This window comes from Nanorana parkeri, unplaced genomic scaffold (genome assembly GCF_000935625.1).
Source record: "Nanorana parkeri isolate BGI_ZX_2015 unplaced genomic scaffold, ASM93562v1 scaffold1394, whole genome shotgun sequence".
In the NCBI taxonomy this organism is placed as follows: Eukaryota; Metazoa; Chordata; class Amphibia; order Anura; family Dicroglossidae; genus Nanorana; species Nanorana parkeri.
The window spans coordinates 361052-378316 of record NW_017307662.1 but is presented as its reverse complement, the minus strand read 5'-3'; the positions used below and the strand labels follow the sequence as shown (position 1 = coordinate 378316).

The 17265-nt window shown below is 39.5% G+C and overlaps 1 protein-coding gene across 1 annotated transcript in view; it reads left to right on the top strand.

The window, feature by feature from the left end:
* The window catches only part of LOC108798066 (stromal membrane-associated protein 1-like), a gene marked incomplete at its 5' end in the record, with an annotated part of 80345 nt that overhangs the window by 61893 nt on the left and 1187 nt on the right, over positions 1-17265 (top strand). The gene's annotated exons all lie outside the window — the stretch shown is intronic.

Genomic DNA, 17265 nt, shown 5'->3' with positions numbered 1-17265 from the left:
CGATCTATAGAACCGATGTGTTACAGCTTCAGCGTGCATTTCACTCATCCCATAATTCTCCATTAATGTTGGACGCAGGTCCGTTTACATCCCATTATCTACAAGTCTGTGTAGGTCCCAAAAAAAAAGGAACAAAGTTCTGTTTTTGCAACTCTGAACGGGGTGGATCAGATGTTAGGGCACACATGTCTGCTTATATTCAACTCCCCATAGACCCAACATGGGTCCAGTTAGTTTAGTTTGCTCCTTCATTACCACATGGAGAAAAAAACTGAACGGACATGAATCTCACAAAAATGGCATCTGCACCATACTTCCCTGATCTTCAGGGAATCTGTGCATGGATCCCCTGCTGATCCAATAATTATTTTCCCGTCTGAAAGGGGCCCTAACTACACATGTTTCCAATCTGTTAGTGCCATCATTTCAAAATCTGTACCATGGCTTGGACATCAAAGGGGTTAGTCTTCACTCCTCCATTGAACACTCCAGTGCGTCACTCATACTCTGTTCATCAGTTTGACCAATATTTTTGTACGTTAAGGTCCCTGTATGTGCTAGAATAGTGTTGCTTCATGCACATTCTTTCCAGAATACAATAGTTTATATGCTGACCATAGGTCCTATTCTGTGGAGATCTTTTCCATAATGGCACTGAACAGTGGAGTTGAATACTGGATGAATGAATATCTTCTGAGAGTCTGATCATTTGCATAATATCATAAACTCTAATATAATCATGACCAACAAATAATCTGGTATTTAGGTAGGATTATATTTGTGCATCCAATAAAATAAACAATGGTTAGGGATTTATTCATCATAGATTTTAACAATTTATAGCTGGATATTGCTAATAATCTCTCCACCCACATGTTCATAGTATGTGTACCTCCTGCAGAATGTAATTTCAGGGTGGTAATAAAACAGTTGCAGTAAGAACACCATGCTGTTTGTTTAGATTAAAGTTACTAATCAGGTCAGAAAGAATGCAGCTGACAGTGAGGTATAGTGGAATCCATTCAGTTCTACTAGGTGATGTCTGAGGATCCATACAGTGCACTGCAAACTTTGAACAGGAAAATCTGCACAGCATGGACTATAGAGCTGCAGCTAACGATTATTTTCAAAATCGATTAGTTAGCCGATTATTAAGTTCGATTAATCGGATAAACAATAAAATACATTTTTAAAAATGTCTCCAATGATTGACGACTAGTTTGTATAGAGATTGTAGTCCATCACAGGAGCAAGCTTGGAGCGGTGGAAGTAAAACAGAAAAAAAATAGTGTGGTGTGCAATATAGTGAAATGGAAAGTGTAAAATTATACAGCAATGAATGCAGAATGTCACCGGCTATAGAAGACTACTAATCCCAGCAATACATTATACATGACAATGCAGAATACCACCAGCTATAGAGGACTACAACAAATTTCAGCAATAGTACATTATAGCTGGCAGTATTCTGCATTGTGCTGTATAATGTACTGTTGCTGGGTTTTGTAGTCCTCTATACAGCGCAGTGCAGATTATCACCAACTATAGTGGAGTACAACAAATCCCAGTAATAAATTATACATACAGTGTACAATGTATTGCTGGGATTTGTAGTCCTCTATAGCTGATGGTACATTGTGCTGTATATTATACCATCAACTATAGAGGAATACAAATCCCAGCAATAAATTATAGAGCACCATATGGGGGGAAAGTGCAGGCTTACCTGAGCAGTCTTCCAGCAACTTGCTTCTGAGATCGGGCCTGTCTATCGGTGGCTGTCATCCCCCCCACACCTGCTCCTCCTTACTACATCTCCCCGCGTCCCTGTGCCGATCGTGTATGTGGGCGGGCGGGGAGTGTGAGGCGGGGACGAGGTGCGGCGTGTAGAGCGTGGATGCGGGCGACCCTGGCAGCAGCGAGTGTGAGGTGGGGAAGAGGTGCGACGTGCAGCATGTGGGAAGCCGTGAACAGGGCCAACTGATCGGAAGCCGATTAATCGATTATTGAAAAAGTTGACAACTTTTTCAATAATCGATTATGTCGATTAGTTGTTGCAGCCCTAATGGACTATATGATACACAACTGAGTAAAGATAGAGCCGTTATAAGGCTGGTCTCATGAAATACAATGCATATAGGAATTAAAATAAAATATATGTAAACATTTTTAAAATGAACATGTAATGAACATGTTATTACTAGTAATGCCTAAAATAAACATTTGTTTTTTTGATAGATTGTTGGTAGTGTCCGCTTAATATTCAATGAGGGGAGTTTAATAAAACTGGAGCAGACAGAATCTGGATGGGTTGCCTATTATAACCAATCAGCTTAAATTTTCATTTTGTTCAGTTATTCTTTGAAAATGAAAGAGAGAAGCTAATTAGTTGCCATGGAAAACTGCTTCACATTCTGTCTGCTCCAGTTTTGATGAATTCCTGTCAATATGTTCAGATTGCATTTCGAATTTCATGCAGTTTCTTGAACTAACTTTCCTTTTTAGGCTGGGTTCACACCTAGGCGTATCGAATATGCGCGTTTGTCGCGCGTTTCGTGACATGCGTTTTTACCACGATTCGCGGTATTAAAAAAAACATGACAAACGTGCGTTTCCGAGGGCTACATGGCTGTATCCCAATGGAAACGTGCGACAAAAACGCCCCAAATAAGCTCCTGTACTTCTTTGGGCGTAGGGCGTTTTGTAGCGCGTTCATACGGCCTGTAATACGCCCAGGTGTGAACCATACCCATAGGAAATTATGGGATTTCGATGTTTGAGCGTTTTGCAGAGCGTTCGAACGCGCTACAAAATGCCCAGGTGTGAACCAGGCCTTAGATGTTTGGATTTAACATGCGCCACCTGTGTCCATTGTAACTATGGTTCTTATTGGAAGCCGTTGGCCTCGAAGTCTAAAGGACTTTTCGTGTTGAGGTCCATTTTTCTTTCAAAAATGTAAAATATGTCCACCTATAGTAAACCTGTCATCAGAGAAATATATAGGCTGCCATTGCCCACCTCCTTCGAAACATGCTAGTTGTCTAGCAACCTTTAATGCTTTCTAAGACACTGACCTGCCATAAGTATGCAGATCAGAAATGTAAAAGTCATAAATCCTTATCTGCATACTTGTTGCAGGTTTATAAAATATTGAAGCTGGAGGATCATCAGGACAGCGAAGCTACTAGCATTTTCAAAAGGAGAAGCCAACTATGGCAGTCTTTGTGTACCTCATGACAGGTTTTTGTTAAGGATCCACAGGTTACAATACATGCCTCCTGAATTCTGTCAAAGTTAGTATTTTTTTATTCCTAATGCTTAGAGAGATCTGGTTGGTGATTATCCATACTTGTGAAAGGAATTTGTGCAATTCTCCAAACAGTGGGTGAAATGTGATAGTCTTTGGTAGCATCAGTGTCATTTTTTCTTACTAAGACACAAATGTGAAGACTAATTAACACTGAGCAGCTGGTGATGGCAAACTTTTTAATTAGTTTTAAATGCTGCCCACATGCAAATGCTCACGCACATAGCTTAAAGCTTTTATCACTCCCAGATTTTTAACTGCCATTATTTAATTCAGGCTTTATAGCTGTGGAAGTGGAAATTAAATCTTAAGCTCTTTTTGGTTGCCATTTAAAGCAACAGCATTAAACTTCCTGTTTTTGTCTTAACGTGATTTTGGTTTTATTTTGCCGATATCGGAAAAACAAACTTATTTTCTAAATTCTATTTATTTTAGTATTGAAACACTGCTTATTGGCTAAGCCATTTTAATAATACTGTTGGCTAAACCTACCTATGAACTTCCATAACACATATCTAAATACGAGGAATAAAAACTTTTGAAGTTTGAACTTGAAGTGAGGTACATTGATATAGGTTCTTCTATATTAACTTTAGATATCTGTATGGAGTTGTCATTAACAAAGCAGATAACATGAATAAGCTGCTTTTGGGAAAGTTTGTGTAAATGATCCTTCTGAGACATGGTTACAACAAGGAATTGCTATTACAAACTTTAATTTGGCTGTGAATAGCCACATGATGCTCAGTGTTAAAGCTCTAATTATGCTAATGTGTTTTGTTTTTTTAATTTGCTTATTACCACTAGTAATCAAAACGTAATTCCAGTTTAAGCATTATTCACTTAACTGTAGAATACAATATTGTTGGAAAAATGTTGAACCTACACTTTGACTTATTGTATAAACTGTTTTGTTTCTTAAATGCTAGTTCTTCAGCAAAGGAACATTGAGAATTATTATGTAGGTGCTAGCGCTTCATATTTTTAGTGCACTAGGATGTTGTTGTTACATACACTGTGTTAAGAAGTGTATTTCAAGTACTACTGCTCAGATTCCCATTGGCAAGAGCTAGATAAATTTTACTGAACATTTTATGTACCAGTGGGATGTGAAGCCATTCCTCCCTTTCACTGCAACAGAATCTAGAAGAGTAAATTTGATCTGTTACTCACAACCCCTATGTAGAAGAGGATTCCCAAACGTGTTCCCAAAGGGTAAGGTTAGAAAATAAAGGGAGACAGTACAGTTACAATGTGCAAGGCAAGAGGAAGCCCTTGATTTTTGGAAGGAGGAGCAAGTGATATAGGTAGGTAATGACTGTGGTGGCATGAGTTAATGTAAAAGGTAAAAGTTGAGTTTTTAGGTAAATACAGAGTAGGCTTCCCTAAAGAGATGGGTTTTCAGGGATCACCTAAAGGTGGACAGAGAAGGAAATAGCCATAGAGATTGGGGTAGGGAGTTCCAGAGGAAGGCAGAGACTCTAGCAAACTCCTAGAGTTGAGTATGGCAGGAGGTGATGAGCGAGCTAGAGAACAGGAGGGTTTTGAAGGTATGAACAAAACAGTTGATCAGTGGGTGATAGTTTTATGAGGTTGGTGGTTTAGAGTTGTGGATGGGATTTTATGATGTGAGTATTTTGAATTGTATTTGTTGGGCTAGTAGAAGCCAGTGGAGGGATTGGTATAGAGGGGTGTTAGACACTGAACAATGGCAAGGTGAATGAGTCTGGCAGCAGCGTTCATGAGAGGCCAGCGAGGAGGGGCAGTAGTCAAGGCAAGTGATTACAAGGTTGTGAATAAGTGCGGGGGGTGTATTTTGGAAATGTTGCAAAGGAGAAGCCAAGAAGATTTGGACAGTGGTTGGATGTGGGGCCCGAAGAAGAAATCAAAGTCCATGATTACACCTAGCACCCTGCTATTTTTGACAAGGTGCATTCCACCCTATGACTAGAACAACAACCTTTCCTCTCTACTAGAGCTGTTGCTAGTTGGGATCCCTGACATGCCCCAAGACTGTCAAAATGTTTCAGGTACACCTCTTAATGGTGTGCTGTGTGGAGACTGGAAGATTTCTGATGAACTCTTCACTCCTCCTAAACGTTTTACAGACCAATAACAATTTGAAGAGGCCTTGGTCGAAACATAGGCCATTCCCAAAGTGGATCCAGCTAAATCTTGCCTTAAAAAAAAAAAACACTGACCATAGCTGTTGATAATGCACTAGTTTTTAAGGATCTCATTGACAAACGTTTAGAAATCCTTTCCAAATTTTTTTTTTCTTTTTTGCTGGCAGGCCCTGCTGTGCAACCTGCCATAGCCGTGATGTCATTCTGTCTGACAGGGTTATGGGCTAAACATATTTCTAAGGATCCAGCTACCATTCCTTAATGACCCTTTATTTGTAGAGTTCTTAGAGCTTATGCCTGCAGCCCTACACTATTGCATAGACAAGTTATTTTATGACTTATTTACTGTATTGTAATCCTGTCTGTGAATACACAGAACTCTTTGGCTGAAATGTTGATCCTCTGAACAGCAATGTAAAAAACGCTTACGTTTTAATGGTGAATGTCTTTTTTTGTGTTTCTTTGAACACCTTTATAAAGGATGTCACTGTAGGTAAAAGTACTCATTTGCCTTGGCAAATAAAAAGCCTAGACCACAAACTGGGAAGACCACCTTCCCCCGAACCCAAGAAGAGTTCCAAATCTCCCGTATCTTCAAATAAGTAATCTTGGGCGTAAAGCTCCCCTGTTTGAAAGTGCGGAGATGACTGCAGTCAGGACTGGATCAGAATTTGGTCTTAAATGCCATCAGTGGGCACATTTTGATACTTGTATCTTATTCCAAAGACCACTAGCCTCCCATACATTGATTAAGGTCAAGGTGTTTCTCATGGGATTTGAATCAGGATCTGTCAACACTTCAAAGACATACTGTGTTTCCCTGAAAATAAGACACTGTCTTATTTTATTTTTTTGGCTAAAAAAAAGACACTAGGTCTTTTCGGGGTAGGTTTTATTTTAATTTTTTATGTACAACAATCCAAAGTTAACGCAAATCCAAATTAAATCATCCAAAAGTTAAGAATAGGGTGATCAGGGGTGCCGTACCTTTCCAAGAGCAATTTGGTAACCAATCGCTGGCCAGAATGAGCGAAACGCACTTTCACTATCGATTCCTCACAGGCGGAGTGCATTTGGTATTACTCCGCCAGTGACAGGAGCCAGCGCTATGGAGGAGGCATCGGCTTATGCGGATCTAATCCCTAAGCTGCCACCTCGCTTCCTCTAGCGCTGGCTTCATTGGCACCGCTGATTCTCTCCCGCGGCTCTTCAAGTTCCCCCTTATGCCACCACCGGCCCTGGGAATGGTCACAACTAGGTCTTATATTCGGGGTAGGTCTTATATTTTAGCAATTCCCAAAAATAGTACTAGGTCTTATTTTCGGGGTATGTCTTATTTTCGGGGGAAACAGGGTAGGTCTTTTGAATCCGGAATATGCCCCTTTGCACTCTCACTCACAAGGTTGCATTCCTTGTTGCCATCACCTCTGAGCTGGGAGCCTTGTCCTGTATTGATGGGATTCTTACCCTTTATGACCAATGGCCAAGTTATGTTAAATTTAAAGTCTTTTAGTTGGTACTCTGTTACCCCTTGGTAACAAAGGTACATATTTCATGCCATTACCATGACCCACCACCAACAATTAACCCCCCAAATAAACTATCTTCTGACATGAATGAGGATACCAATTATGTGTACATTATTTGTTGTTTGTACCCGTGGTCGGGCCCAGAAACATTAGTGTCCGTTTTTTTTTTTTTAACCTACCTAAACACTGACATTTTCATGCAGAACATTCAATAATGCCCTCAGAGACTGGTCAAATATAGTTTAAAAAAAATTGTTTTTGGTTTTAACATGCGATTTTGTAAATTTAATGGAATTTTCAGAAAGAAAAACCACATTTACTGTTAGAACGTTGTTCATTTGAGAGGAAAAAAAACTTCCTCCTGCGCCTTCGATTTAGTTTTTTTTGTTTTTTTACATAACTACAAAAACTATCACTGATTTGCCCCCATTAACTATTAGAAAATGAAGCAAATGTTCTGAAAATTTTTTTTTTTTTTTCAAACCTGATTCTAGCATAACACTGTGTCTGACCCTAACGCTAACCTACATCAAGCCTGAATTTAACTAATTTATCTAAAGCAAGTGATCGCTGTGATTATGTGATTGGGAGCCAATCCTAACTCCCAGTTGTTAGTTTCAGGTTTGTCTTGGTGCTGGAAGTGATTTCAGCACAAAAACATTCTGCATATATGCATTACCACAGAAGAAAAGCCACTTCCACGAACCTGCATATATGTGTGTATACATATAAAGGTGAAACTCGAATAATTAGAATATCGTGCAAAAGTTCATTTATTTCACTAATGCAACTTAAAAGGTGAAACTAATATATGAGATGAGACTCATTACATGCAAAGCAATATAGTTCAAGCCATGATTTGTCATAATTGTGATGATTATGGCTTACAGCTCATGAAAACCCCAAATCCACAATCTCAGAAAATTAGAATATTGTGAAAAGGTGCAATATTCTAGGCTCAAAGTGTCCCACTCTAATCAGCTAATTAAGCCATAACACCTGCAAAGGGTTCCTGAGCCTTTAAATGATCTCTGTCTGGTTCAGTAGGAATCACAATCATGGGAAAGACTGCTGACCTGACAGTTGTGCAGAAAACCATCACTAACACCCTCCACAAGGAGGGGAAGCCTCAAAAGGTAATTGCAAAAGAAGTTGGATGTTCCCAAAGTGCTGTATCAAAGCACATTAATAGAAAGTTATGTGGAGGGAAAAAGTGTGGAAGAAAAAGGTGCACAAGCAGCAGGGATGACCGCAGCCTGGAGAGGATTGTCAGGAAAAGGCCATTCAAAAGTGTTGGGGACTTTCACAAGGAGTGGACTGATGCTGGAGTCAGTGCATCAAGAGCCACCACACACAGACGGATCCTGGACATGGGCTTCAAATGTCGTATTCCTCTTGTCAAGTCACTCCTGAACAACAAACAACGTCAGAAGCGTCTTACCTGGGCTAAAGAAAAACAGACCTGGTCTGTTGCTCAGTGGTCCAAAGTCCTCTTTTCTGATGAGGGCAAATTTTGCATCTCATTTGGAAACCAAGGACCCAGAGTATGGAGGAAGAATGGAGAGGCACACACTGCAAGATGCTTGAAGTCCAGTGTGAAGTTTCCACAGTTTGTGTTGATTTGGGGAGGCATGTCATCTGCTGGTGTTGGTCCACTGTGCTCCATTAAGTCCAGGGTCAACCTGGTTCTGGTGCCTGACCTGAACCCCATAGAGAATCTATGGGGCATTGCCAAGAGAAAGATGAGGGACATAAGACCGAACAATGTAGAAGAGCTTAAGGCCGCTATTGAAGCATCCTGGTCTTCCAACAACTCAGCAGTGCCACAGGCTGATAGCTTCCATGCCACGCCGCATTGAGGCAGTAATTGCTGCAGAAGGGGCCCAAACCAAGTACTGAGTACATATGCATGCTTATACTTTTCAGAGGTCCGATATTGTTCTATGTACAATCCTTTTTTTATTGATTGCATGTAATCTAATTTTCAGAGTTTGTGGATTTGGGGTTTTCATGAGCTGTAAGCCATAATCATCACAATTATGACAAATCACAGCTTGAATTATCTTGCTTTGCATGTAATGAGTCTCATCTCCTATATTAGTTTCACCTTTTAAGTTGCATTAGTGAAATAAATGAACTTTTGCACGATATTCTAATTATTCGAGTTTCACCTGTATAACAGGTTAGGTGCATACATAGGATCTTTGAGAGTTTATATTGAATTTTATCACATTAATATAACTTTTTAAGCACTAAAAGTAATGATAAAAAGTAAATATATTAAGGTGTAGAATGTATTTTGGCCCCATTACAGGATGGCAGACTAATATGGCCATTATGTACAGTAGATTTGCAGAATGTGGAGTGTGCTGCAAATATATTTTTTATTAAATGCAGTTTAAAAACTGTGCCCCCAAAAAATGGCTTATCTTATGATCTTGTAAATCAATTGAATGTGACTTGAGTGTGGGCACAATTTTCCTGTTCCATATGTCTGCTATTGTATGGTAAAATGTATCTTTTTTTCACTCAGCTGCCCATGTCAAACACAGCCCCCTTATCATAAGTGAAGATCATCAGAAATACAAGCAAAGCCTGATGTAAGGCTTGAAGGGCATAAAGGATGGCCACATCTAATCTTAGTCCAACACTATTATTATTTTCAAGGGGGGCAGTTAATCAACCAGCACTGTCAATTCTGTGAATAAGCAATTTGAAAATAGCAAGATAAGGGCTGTAAGTGGGCAATTTAAAAAATGTTATTCTGTTTGGCAAAATCCCATCAGATTTTCCTCCTTTGACAATCTGGAGGTTAATGACAATACAATTTTACATCTTTGTGATATAAGCTTTAAGTGTGATTGATACCCATTAATGCATCCGTAATCTGTGCAAGGACTATTCAATTTAGATCATGAAGGGCAGATATTTCCTTTTCTCTAAATTAATTTCAGTGAAAAGATAAGTAAAAACATGGCAGTGTAGATAAAAGCCTGTGCCAATATACATTTTCCTCGAAGGGGAATTAGCAGCGCATTCATAATAATGACTGTGCAGTCACAAGGGCGGTGCATTGTTTCAGGACAAATCTCAAGAATTTCTTCCATGTAACAGCTATAGCAAGCAAATGAATAAGCTTATACACCAATTTCACTTAAAGAGGCAATAACCCTAACAAACAAGGGACAGAATTTAGTTCAGTTACACTGTGACTGAATGGAAGAAAGCAAGAATCCCATATTTTAATCAATAGCACAATTATTTATGACAGAGTAAAATCTGGCTCCTTATTCACATAGGCAGCACATTCATATAAGCGTTTCTCAACCCCTCCAAAAGAATTTTCCATTACCTTATTGTTGAAGGCGAACTGCCTAAAGCTACAAATGCTTTTCTTAAAGTGTATCTATAGCCAAAACCTTTTTTTTTTTTTTAACTTTTGGTAGAGTAGGGAAAGATTACAGCCCTTGTGTTTCACAGACACAACAGTAAGTGAAAATAAATCTTTCCAAAATGAGGGGAAATCCCCTTTTAAGACTGTTGTCACTGGAACAGATGACTCCATTAGAAGACTTCCCCTTACCGCCTCTTTAACTGTACAATTTGGATTACCAATTACTGTGTGTCCCAGGGAGAATAGTCATCAGAAAAAACAGAGGTTACATTTCCCCAGTGGAGAACCATACAGCAATAAGAACCTGACAAATGTATTAACCCTTCAATGCCCTATCTAATAGAAAAAAATGCTTTGGCTTTTACATACTGTTAAAAATATTGTGCAGCGCTTAAAACACATCAATAAAAAAAAATAGTAATAATGGAAATAACATACAAAAAAAAATAAACTAGGGATGCACTGATACTAGTATCGGTGCCGATACAGAGTATTTGGGCGACTATTCATTCTCGCCGGAATTTCCGTTATCAGGAAGTCACGCGACGAGCCTTTATACGTTGCCCGGCTACCTGATTGGCCGGGATCCTGGCTCCATGCTCCCTTGTCACTAGGGAGCATGGAGTTGGCATTGAGCCAATCGGGAAGCCTGGGGGGAGGGGCTGATAATGACGACTCCCGCTTCCTGATTGGACGAGAAGCCGGCTTCATGCTTCCTTGTCACCAGGGAGCATGGAGCGACGTGTAATGACTCGCCACCCAGCTTCCTGATTGGTCGGGTGGCTGGCCAAATCAGAAAGCCGTTTCCATACTTCCTAGTCGTGTAATGTCTTGCCACCCTGCTTCCCGATTAGCATGGAGCTGGAAGCCGGTCGGCAAGTCATTACATGGTGCCCGGCTTCTTGATTGGTGGGAAAGCTGGCCAATCAGTAAGCCAGGGGGTGAGTCATCACCCGGCTTCCTGATTGGCCAGAAAGCCGGCTCCATGCTTCCTCGTCACCTGGTGATGATTAGGAAGCCGGGCAGCGAGACATTACACGCCACTCGGCTAATCAGGAAGCCAGGTGGCAAGTCATTACATGCCACCCGGCTTCCCTAATGGAACTTCCGGTATCTATTAGGTATCAGCAAGCACCAAAAAAAAAATATTGGTACTTGATACCGAAAAACCGTATCTGTGCATCCCAAAAAAAAAACTTTACTGTCCAATACATGAATGCTTAAAGAGGAGCTTCAGCAGTCCAGTGAGTACCTGTTTTGGTGGTACTCGCTCCCACTTTCTCATTCCTCGCCTTGGAGCGCAGTTATTTTTAACTATATGCTGGACTGTTCAAGCTTTTTTTTCCCCTACAAGTGCCAACTGGACTATGGTGTTTCCAGCATGCTACTACTATGGTTTTGTTTTTTGGTATTATTTGTATTTATGTATGTATACTTAGTACTGCAATATATTATTTTTTTAGTGTGTAATTTATTTGCAAGTGCAGCAACTTTGCATATTGTTTTGCTTACTGGTTGAAGTATTTGCGTAATTCTTGCCTCTCAGTATGACATCATAGCCACTGAGTAAGTTAAACTACATAGCTGCGAAGGATCCTAACAATATTGTTGGAATCCATGCAGCTGCCTGACAGCTGGCTTTGCCTATATTAAACAAAAGACACTGCGCTATCTCTAATATTATAAAACTCTAAGTGCATATACTTAGTGGCAATTATAAAATATGTTCACTACAACTTATATATAGTCCATATAAAAGTATTCCCAAAATTGATATGATTAAAAATAAATGTGATGAAATCCTTGTGTTCACTTTCTTTACATCAGTGAGTCAAATAATCGTTGCATATATAGTTCCACAATCACTCGTGACCTCTGTGCTTCAATTCCTCGTCAATTAATCACCAGTGATCCACCTCCAAGTGCACAAACACTAGCACACTCGCCAGATAATTCTGACCACCCAGTGGTCTTCAAACGCTCTGCAAAATTCTCTGGTGTCCGATGTCTCCCTCTCCACTGAATCACCAACAGCTGAAAATGATGAGTATGCCCGATGTCTCTCCCAAAGCTGGCTTTGCCTCTCTGGAAGCAGAGCCAGCTGTGACCGCCCCCCACCCATCCCGGCCTGTCCCTTCAATGAGCTCTGGAGGAACAGAGAGGGGTGGGGGAAATCCCTGCGTTTAATGGTGACTGACAGTCACTGCGCTCTGCCTGGAGAAGATCGTGAGCTGAACGATCAGTGGTTTAACTATCTCACAAACTATATCACTTTCACAACAATTTTACCTAACTTTCCTGACATGCATGTTGGTTTTGGGCCAGTGACACATTTTTGGAAAATGTTCAGTAATGACAGCCTACATGTTTCTCAAACAACATGTTTCTTTAAAAATACAAACGTGACTACTGGTCAGAAATAAAATTGACCTTGCCAGCCAATATCAGGGACCACACAATGTTTGTAAATTGAAAAAGCATGGGAATCCATGTATTTACGCCTGAGGATGAACATTATAGCCAAGCATGTAGCATGGAGGTCAGCCATGGCTGCCCGCATATGACTCTATGTTAAAATAGGCAATGCTGGTTTAGGATGCCTGTTCATGAGTAGACTGTAACACGGTTGGCATTTTTTACATGAGGAAACTTCAAATGTTAGAATGTGTTCAGTCACATATATGTCACTCATGGTAGTAACTCAATTGACATGGACATTTTGTGCAGGGTAATTCTCAAAATGCCAATTAATTTTCCTGTTTATGGTATGTTAAAATATTCAAACAATGCATATTAAAAAAATATTTCCATGAGCCTGGGTACACAGTTTTGAATATAGAAAACCGTAAAAAATTCAGCAATTCACGATTAGCCCAGTTATCAATGGTCCACAGAGCCCTAGAGAACAAAAATAGAATTTCCTGGTTCCTTATGGCATTGAGAAGAATGAAAGGAAGAAAAGATCACTGAAGCACACCAGTATTGTTTTATAATTCACTGCTTTGTTTTATATTGCAACGTTTCAGTTGGTTGCAACTCCTTCATAAAAAGGCGGTAAAGCGGCACGTTATAAAGCAAGCTTAGCCTGCTCAGCCTTGGACAGTGGCTGGGGAGATCACAGTGGAAAACAGTGATAAAATCTTGTTTGTCTCGGAAGGTTTGCTGGATTTTGAGCTGAAATATAGGCATCTTACAGTGGCTTTTGAGCTGACATATATGTGTCTTACAGCGTAACTAGATTGTTGGATATTGCTATAGACCTTGTGTGCTCTGAACTCTGAGCTTTGGGCGCTTATTAGCTCGGCTCATGAATACTTTCAACACATCCTTGTTTACCACCATCGTCCCTCATTTCTGACAGTTTCCATCCTGCATTATATGTAAGCAAGTACTGAAGTAGAGTTCTGCATACAACGTGTTCTGTATTTATAGCTAAAACCGCAGAATACAAAGGTTTTCTCAAGTCTAGCAGAAAAATATCCGGATATAATGGCTAAACAGTGTGAGTGTTTCTTGCAGTTCCATGAACTATTCAGTGGCACTTTTAAGAAAACTGCTTGGATACATGGTTACTGTTTTACTTTCCAAAAGACTTGTAAATCTTTACAACTAGTCATGGAATTCATATACCTGTGCTATGCTGCACAACCAGGAAGATAACTCTGTTCCTTCTTGATTTAACTTTTTTGAGTAATGGCTCAGCTTCACTCTTTTTCTAGATCCCCTACTGCTGTTTGGATGGAGGTATTGAGGCTGGTTTATTGTTTAATGAGCAAGCTAGGGGTGGAGAGGAGACATAGAAGGTTGAATAGCTTAATCAGGAAACATGTCACCTGCTGAGCTGTACATTGTGATTTAAGGTGTGTAAATCAACTGTTTGACAGTACAGAATTAGAGATCCTTTCTCAAGTTAAACAATAAATATATATACAGTTAAATTCTTTGTTTTTGACTAGACATTTACAATTTGTAGATTTAGAGTGTAGCATATGTTTTAAAAAAAACTAATTAAAAGTCAAGAGTTTTGAGCTATTTCCAATGCTGAGTAAATCACTTGCATTGGATGCCGCTCCTTTTTAAAAAAAAGTTTTTGCTCCCTGCAGAATCAGCTGGTCCCCTGAGCACTGATCCTGATATCTGGTTTTAGGGTGACTCCTTTCCCTTGCAGGATCCTATGTGTGCACTAGCAAGCTATGCGTGTCTCCACAAACACACGGAGCAATGCAAGTCACTGGCCTCCCATCTCCCCTCTCCTTCCTTCTCCAAGCTAGTAGTTGGAGAGCTGCTGGAAAATGTTCTGTCCCTTGTAATTTTTTTATAGGACCAGAAGTTCAGTAAAGCAGAACTGTGAGAATTGATGTCGGCTGTTCAGAAACATGTTGACTGTAAATGTTTGGGCAAACGTAAATAAATCCATTGCTGGCCAATGCATATTTGTTTGATCTGGATTCATTATTGAAAAAAGTTTTATGAGTTTACTACTACTTACACATACTTTGATCTGGATTCATTATTGAAAAAAGTTTGAGAGTTTACTACTACTTACACATATAGGGGCCCTTTATCTCGCTCCTTATTCCTCTTCCCCTCTGCTGCTTCCTCCACTGCATTTACCTACAAATCCCAGCTATAAAAATGAGAGCCGGAATTTGCTTTCTATCACACCAGTGTCTATGGATTGCATAGGAAATAGTTAAAATGTTTGCAAGGCAATATCACCAAAAGAAAGCTTAGCTCGTCTTTGAGAATAAAAAAAATAGTGTTTGTTATTGCCGATTAAACAGGCTCATATTTGAAAAATGAAAGTTGCTGTGGTCCATAAGGGGTTTACAAGTATCATCAGTTTTATCAGTGCATCAGTTTTATCAGTGCATCTGTACTGCAGGTTAATTAACTGAAGACAAAAATGCCATAAAAATAAAATCCAATGTTGTAAAACTGATAAAACAGTGCAAAACAAGCAGTAAATGTAAAGTGTTTTCTAGTCAGTGTAAGGAAAAGAAACACTGCTAGCTTTTTTAAAACAAAAATACAATATACAGTATATGAAAGATTATGTGTTTTACTTTATCACTGCAAAGTTTACCTTAAGTAATATTAATTTGAAAATTCACATGCTTACCTGTGTGCTGTAATATATTTTCACCATCATATTATAAATACAGCTATATTCTTCAAATGTGTATTTCTAGCACCTGCAATTTGCATCCTTGCAAAACTGCTGTGATAAAATCACTTAAGGTTCAAAATAACTTTTTAATTTACCTATTCAGGGCAAGTGAAAGGTACTCTTGTAAGCCTAATAATTTTGCTGTGCCCCCCACTGCTCTGTAAATGTGTTGGAGCTTCCTTTTGTTTCTGTGTGTGTGAGAGCATCTGATCTTCTCCTTTTCTTCCCATGATGCAGTTCTCTGGCCTTAGCAGCCAAAGGCTAGGCCTGAACACTGTCACGTGGGAGTAGGGAAACAGGTAATTAACCTTGTGTAAACTTCTGCACAAGGCTTAGAGGTTTAGAGCCATGTCTCATGAAGACATTTTGGAGTGTTGGATTGCAGAGATGATGAATATCAGTAGGTAGGGGGTAGAATTTCAAGAAAACTTTTGACTTTGCCTTGAATGGGCCTGAAGTGATGCATTGCACTGAGATAAAAGGAGCTCTAGGCAAATACATTGCTTTCTCTTCTTCCTCTCCTGTGTTCCCCTTTTTAAAGTCCATTTCCACCTTTTGTAGGTGATTAGCATTCATCATGGTAATGGAGAGGTGCAGTGATGATGTATACATGTGCACATTTTCATAAAATACGTGAAAGTCCTCCACAGGAAACTCAGTCTGACACCAGGGTCGGTGTAAGCTGTAAACTACTCTCCCCCTTCCTTTTATTCTTTGTAACATGATCAGTAAACACCAGCTCTGCCATTGCACACAATACACTATCCAGGGGAAGATGGAGGGGCTGGGTGCCACTATGAATACTAATGAATGGTAGAGCTCAAAAGAGCTTGCAAAACATAGAGGCATGTCCATGAGAATATGAAGGGCAAAGCTAACAAAAAAAATTTAAGTTTCTGTTTTCATAAACATCAACTGCATTTGCCTGCTTCATGTACACTCAGTGTTCATTGCTGGCATGTGTTTTTCTTTTTTTTTTAAATACCTCTGCAGAGATGGAAATGGGCTTTCAGCCTGCTGGAAGTACCTTACCAACAGTAGTGCTGACTGCATTCTCCTGCACATTGTGATTGGGGTCAAGTCTTTTGGACCTTCTAAACACATCTAAAAACTCACCTAAAGTTCACGTGTTGACATACATGAACTGCAAATCTGGTATTAATCGGTTCTAGCATAAATAGAAAGTGACAAACTTGTGCTTACAATAATTTATTTTCGCAAATGAGACAATAGGCAAGACCTAGTAGGCACTATATGAAAAAAAATCATATTAACATTTTTTTCTTTACAGACTTCCATTAAAAGAACATATATTATTGGCAGATGATCATTTGTCTGTGTTTTAAGTTTCTGTGTAATCTTTTAATCGTAGTTAGATTTTAGTCAAACTCATGTCCAATTATCAAATGACGCCAGTGACAAAAATAGGTATTAGAAAGGAAACAAATGATTTTGTGACAGAGGTGAGGAGGCTGCAGTGGTATCCAGAAGGGCAGAAATAGTGAACCGGGACTATAAAGGTGTACTTGTAAAGGTTTCCACAATAACAAAGGGTGAATACAAAGGGAATTAAAGTAATTTTAAAGGAGCTGTGATTGTAAATGTTCTCATTACTTTGTGCTGGTAATGGTGCCAAAGTAATATGTAATGGTACTGAGCTTTTATAGATTGCTGTCATGTGAGGATTGTGGATGCCACAGAGATTTGTAGTTACAAGGCTGCTTTAAATGGAACAACGT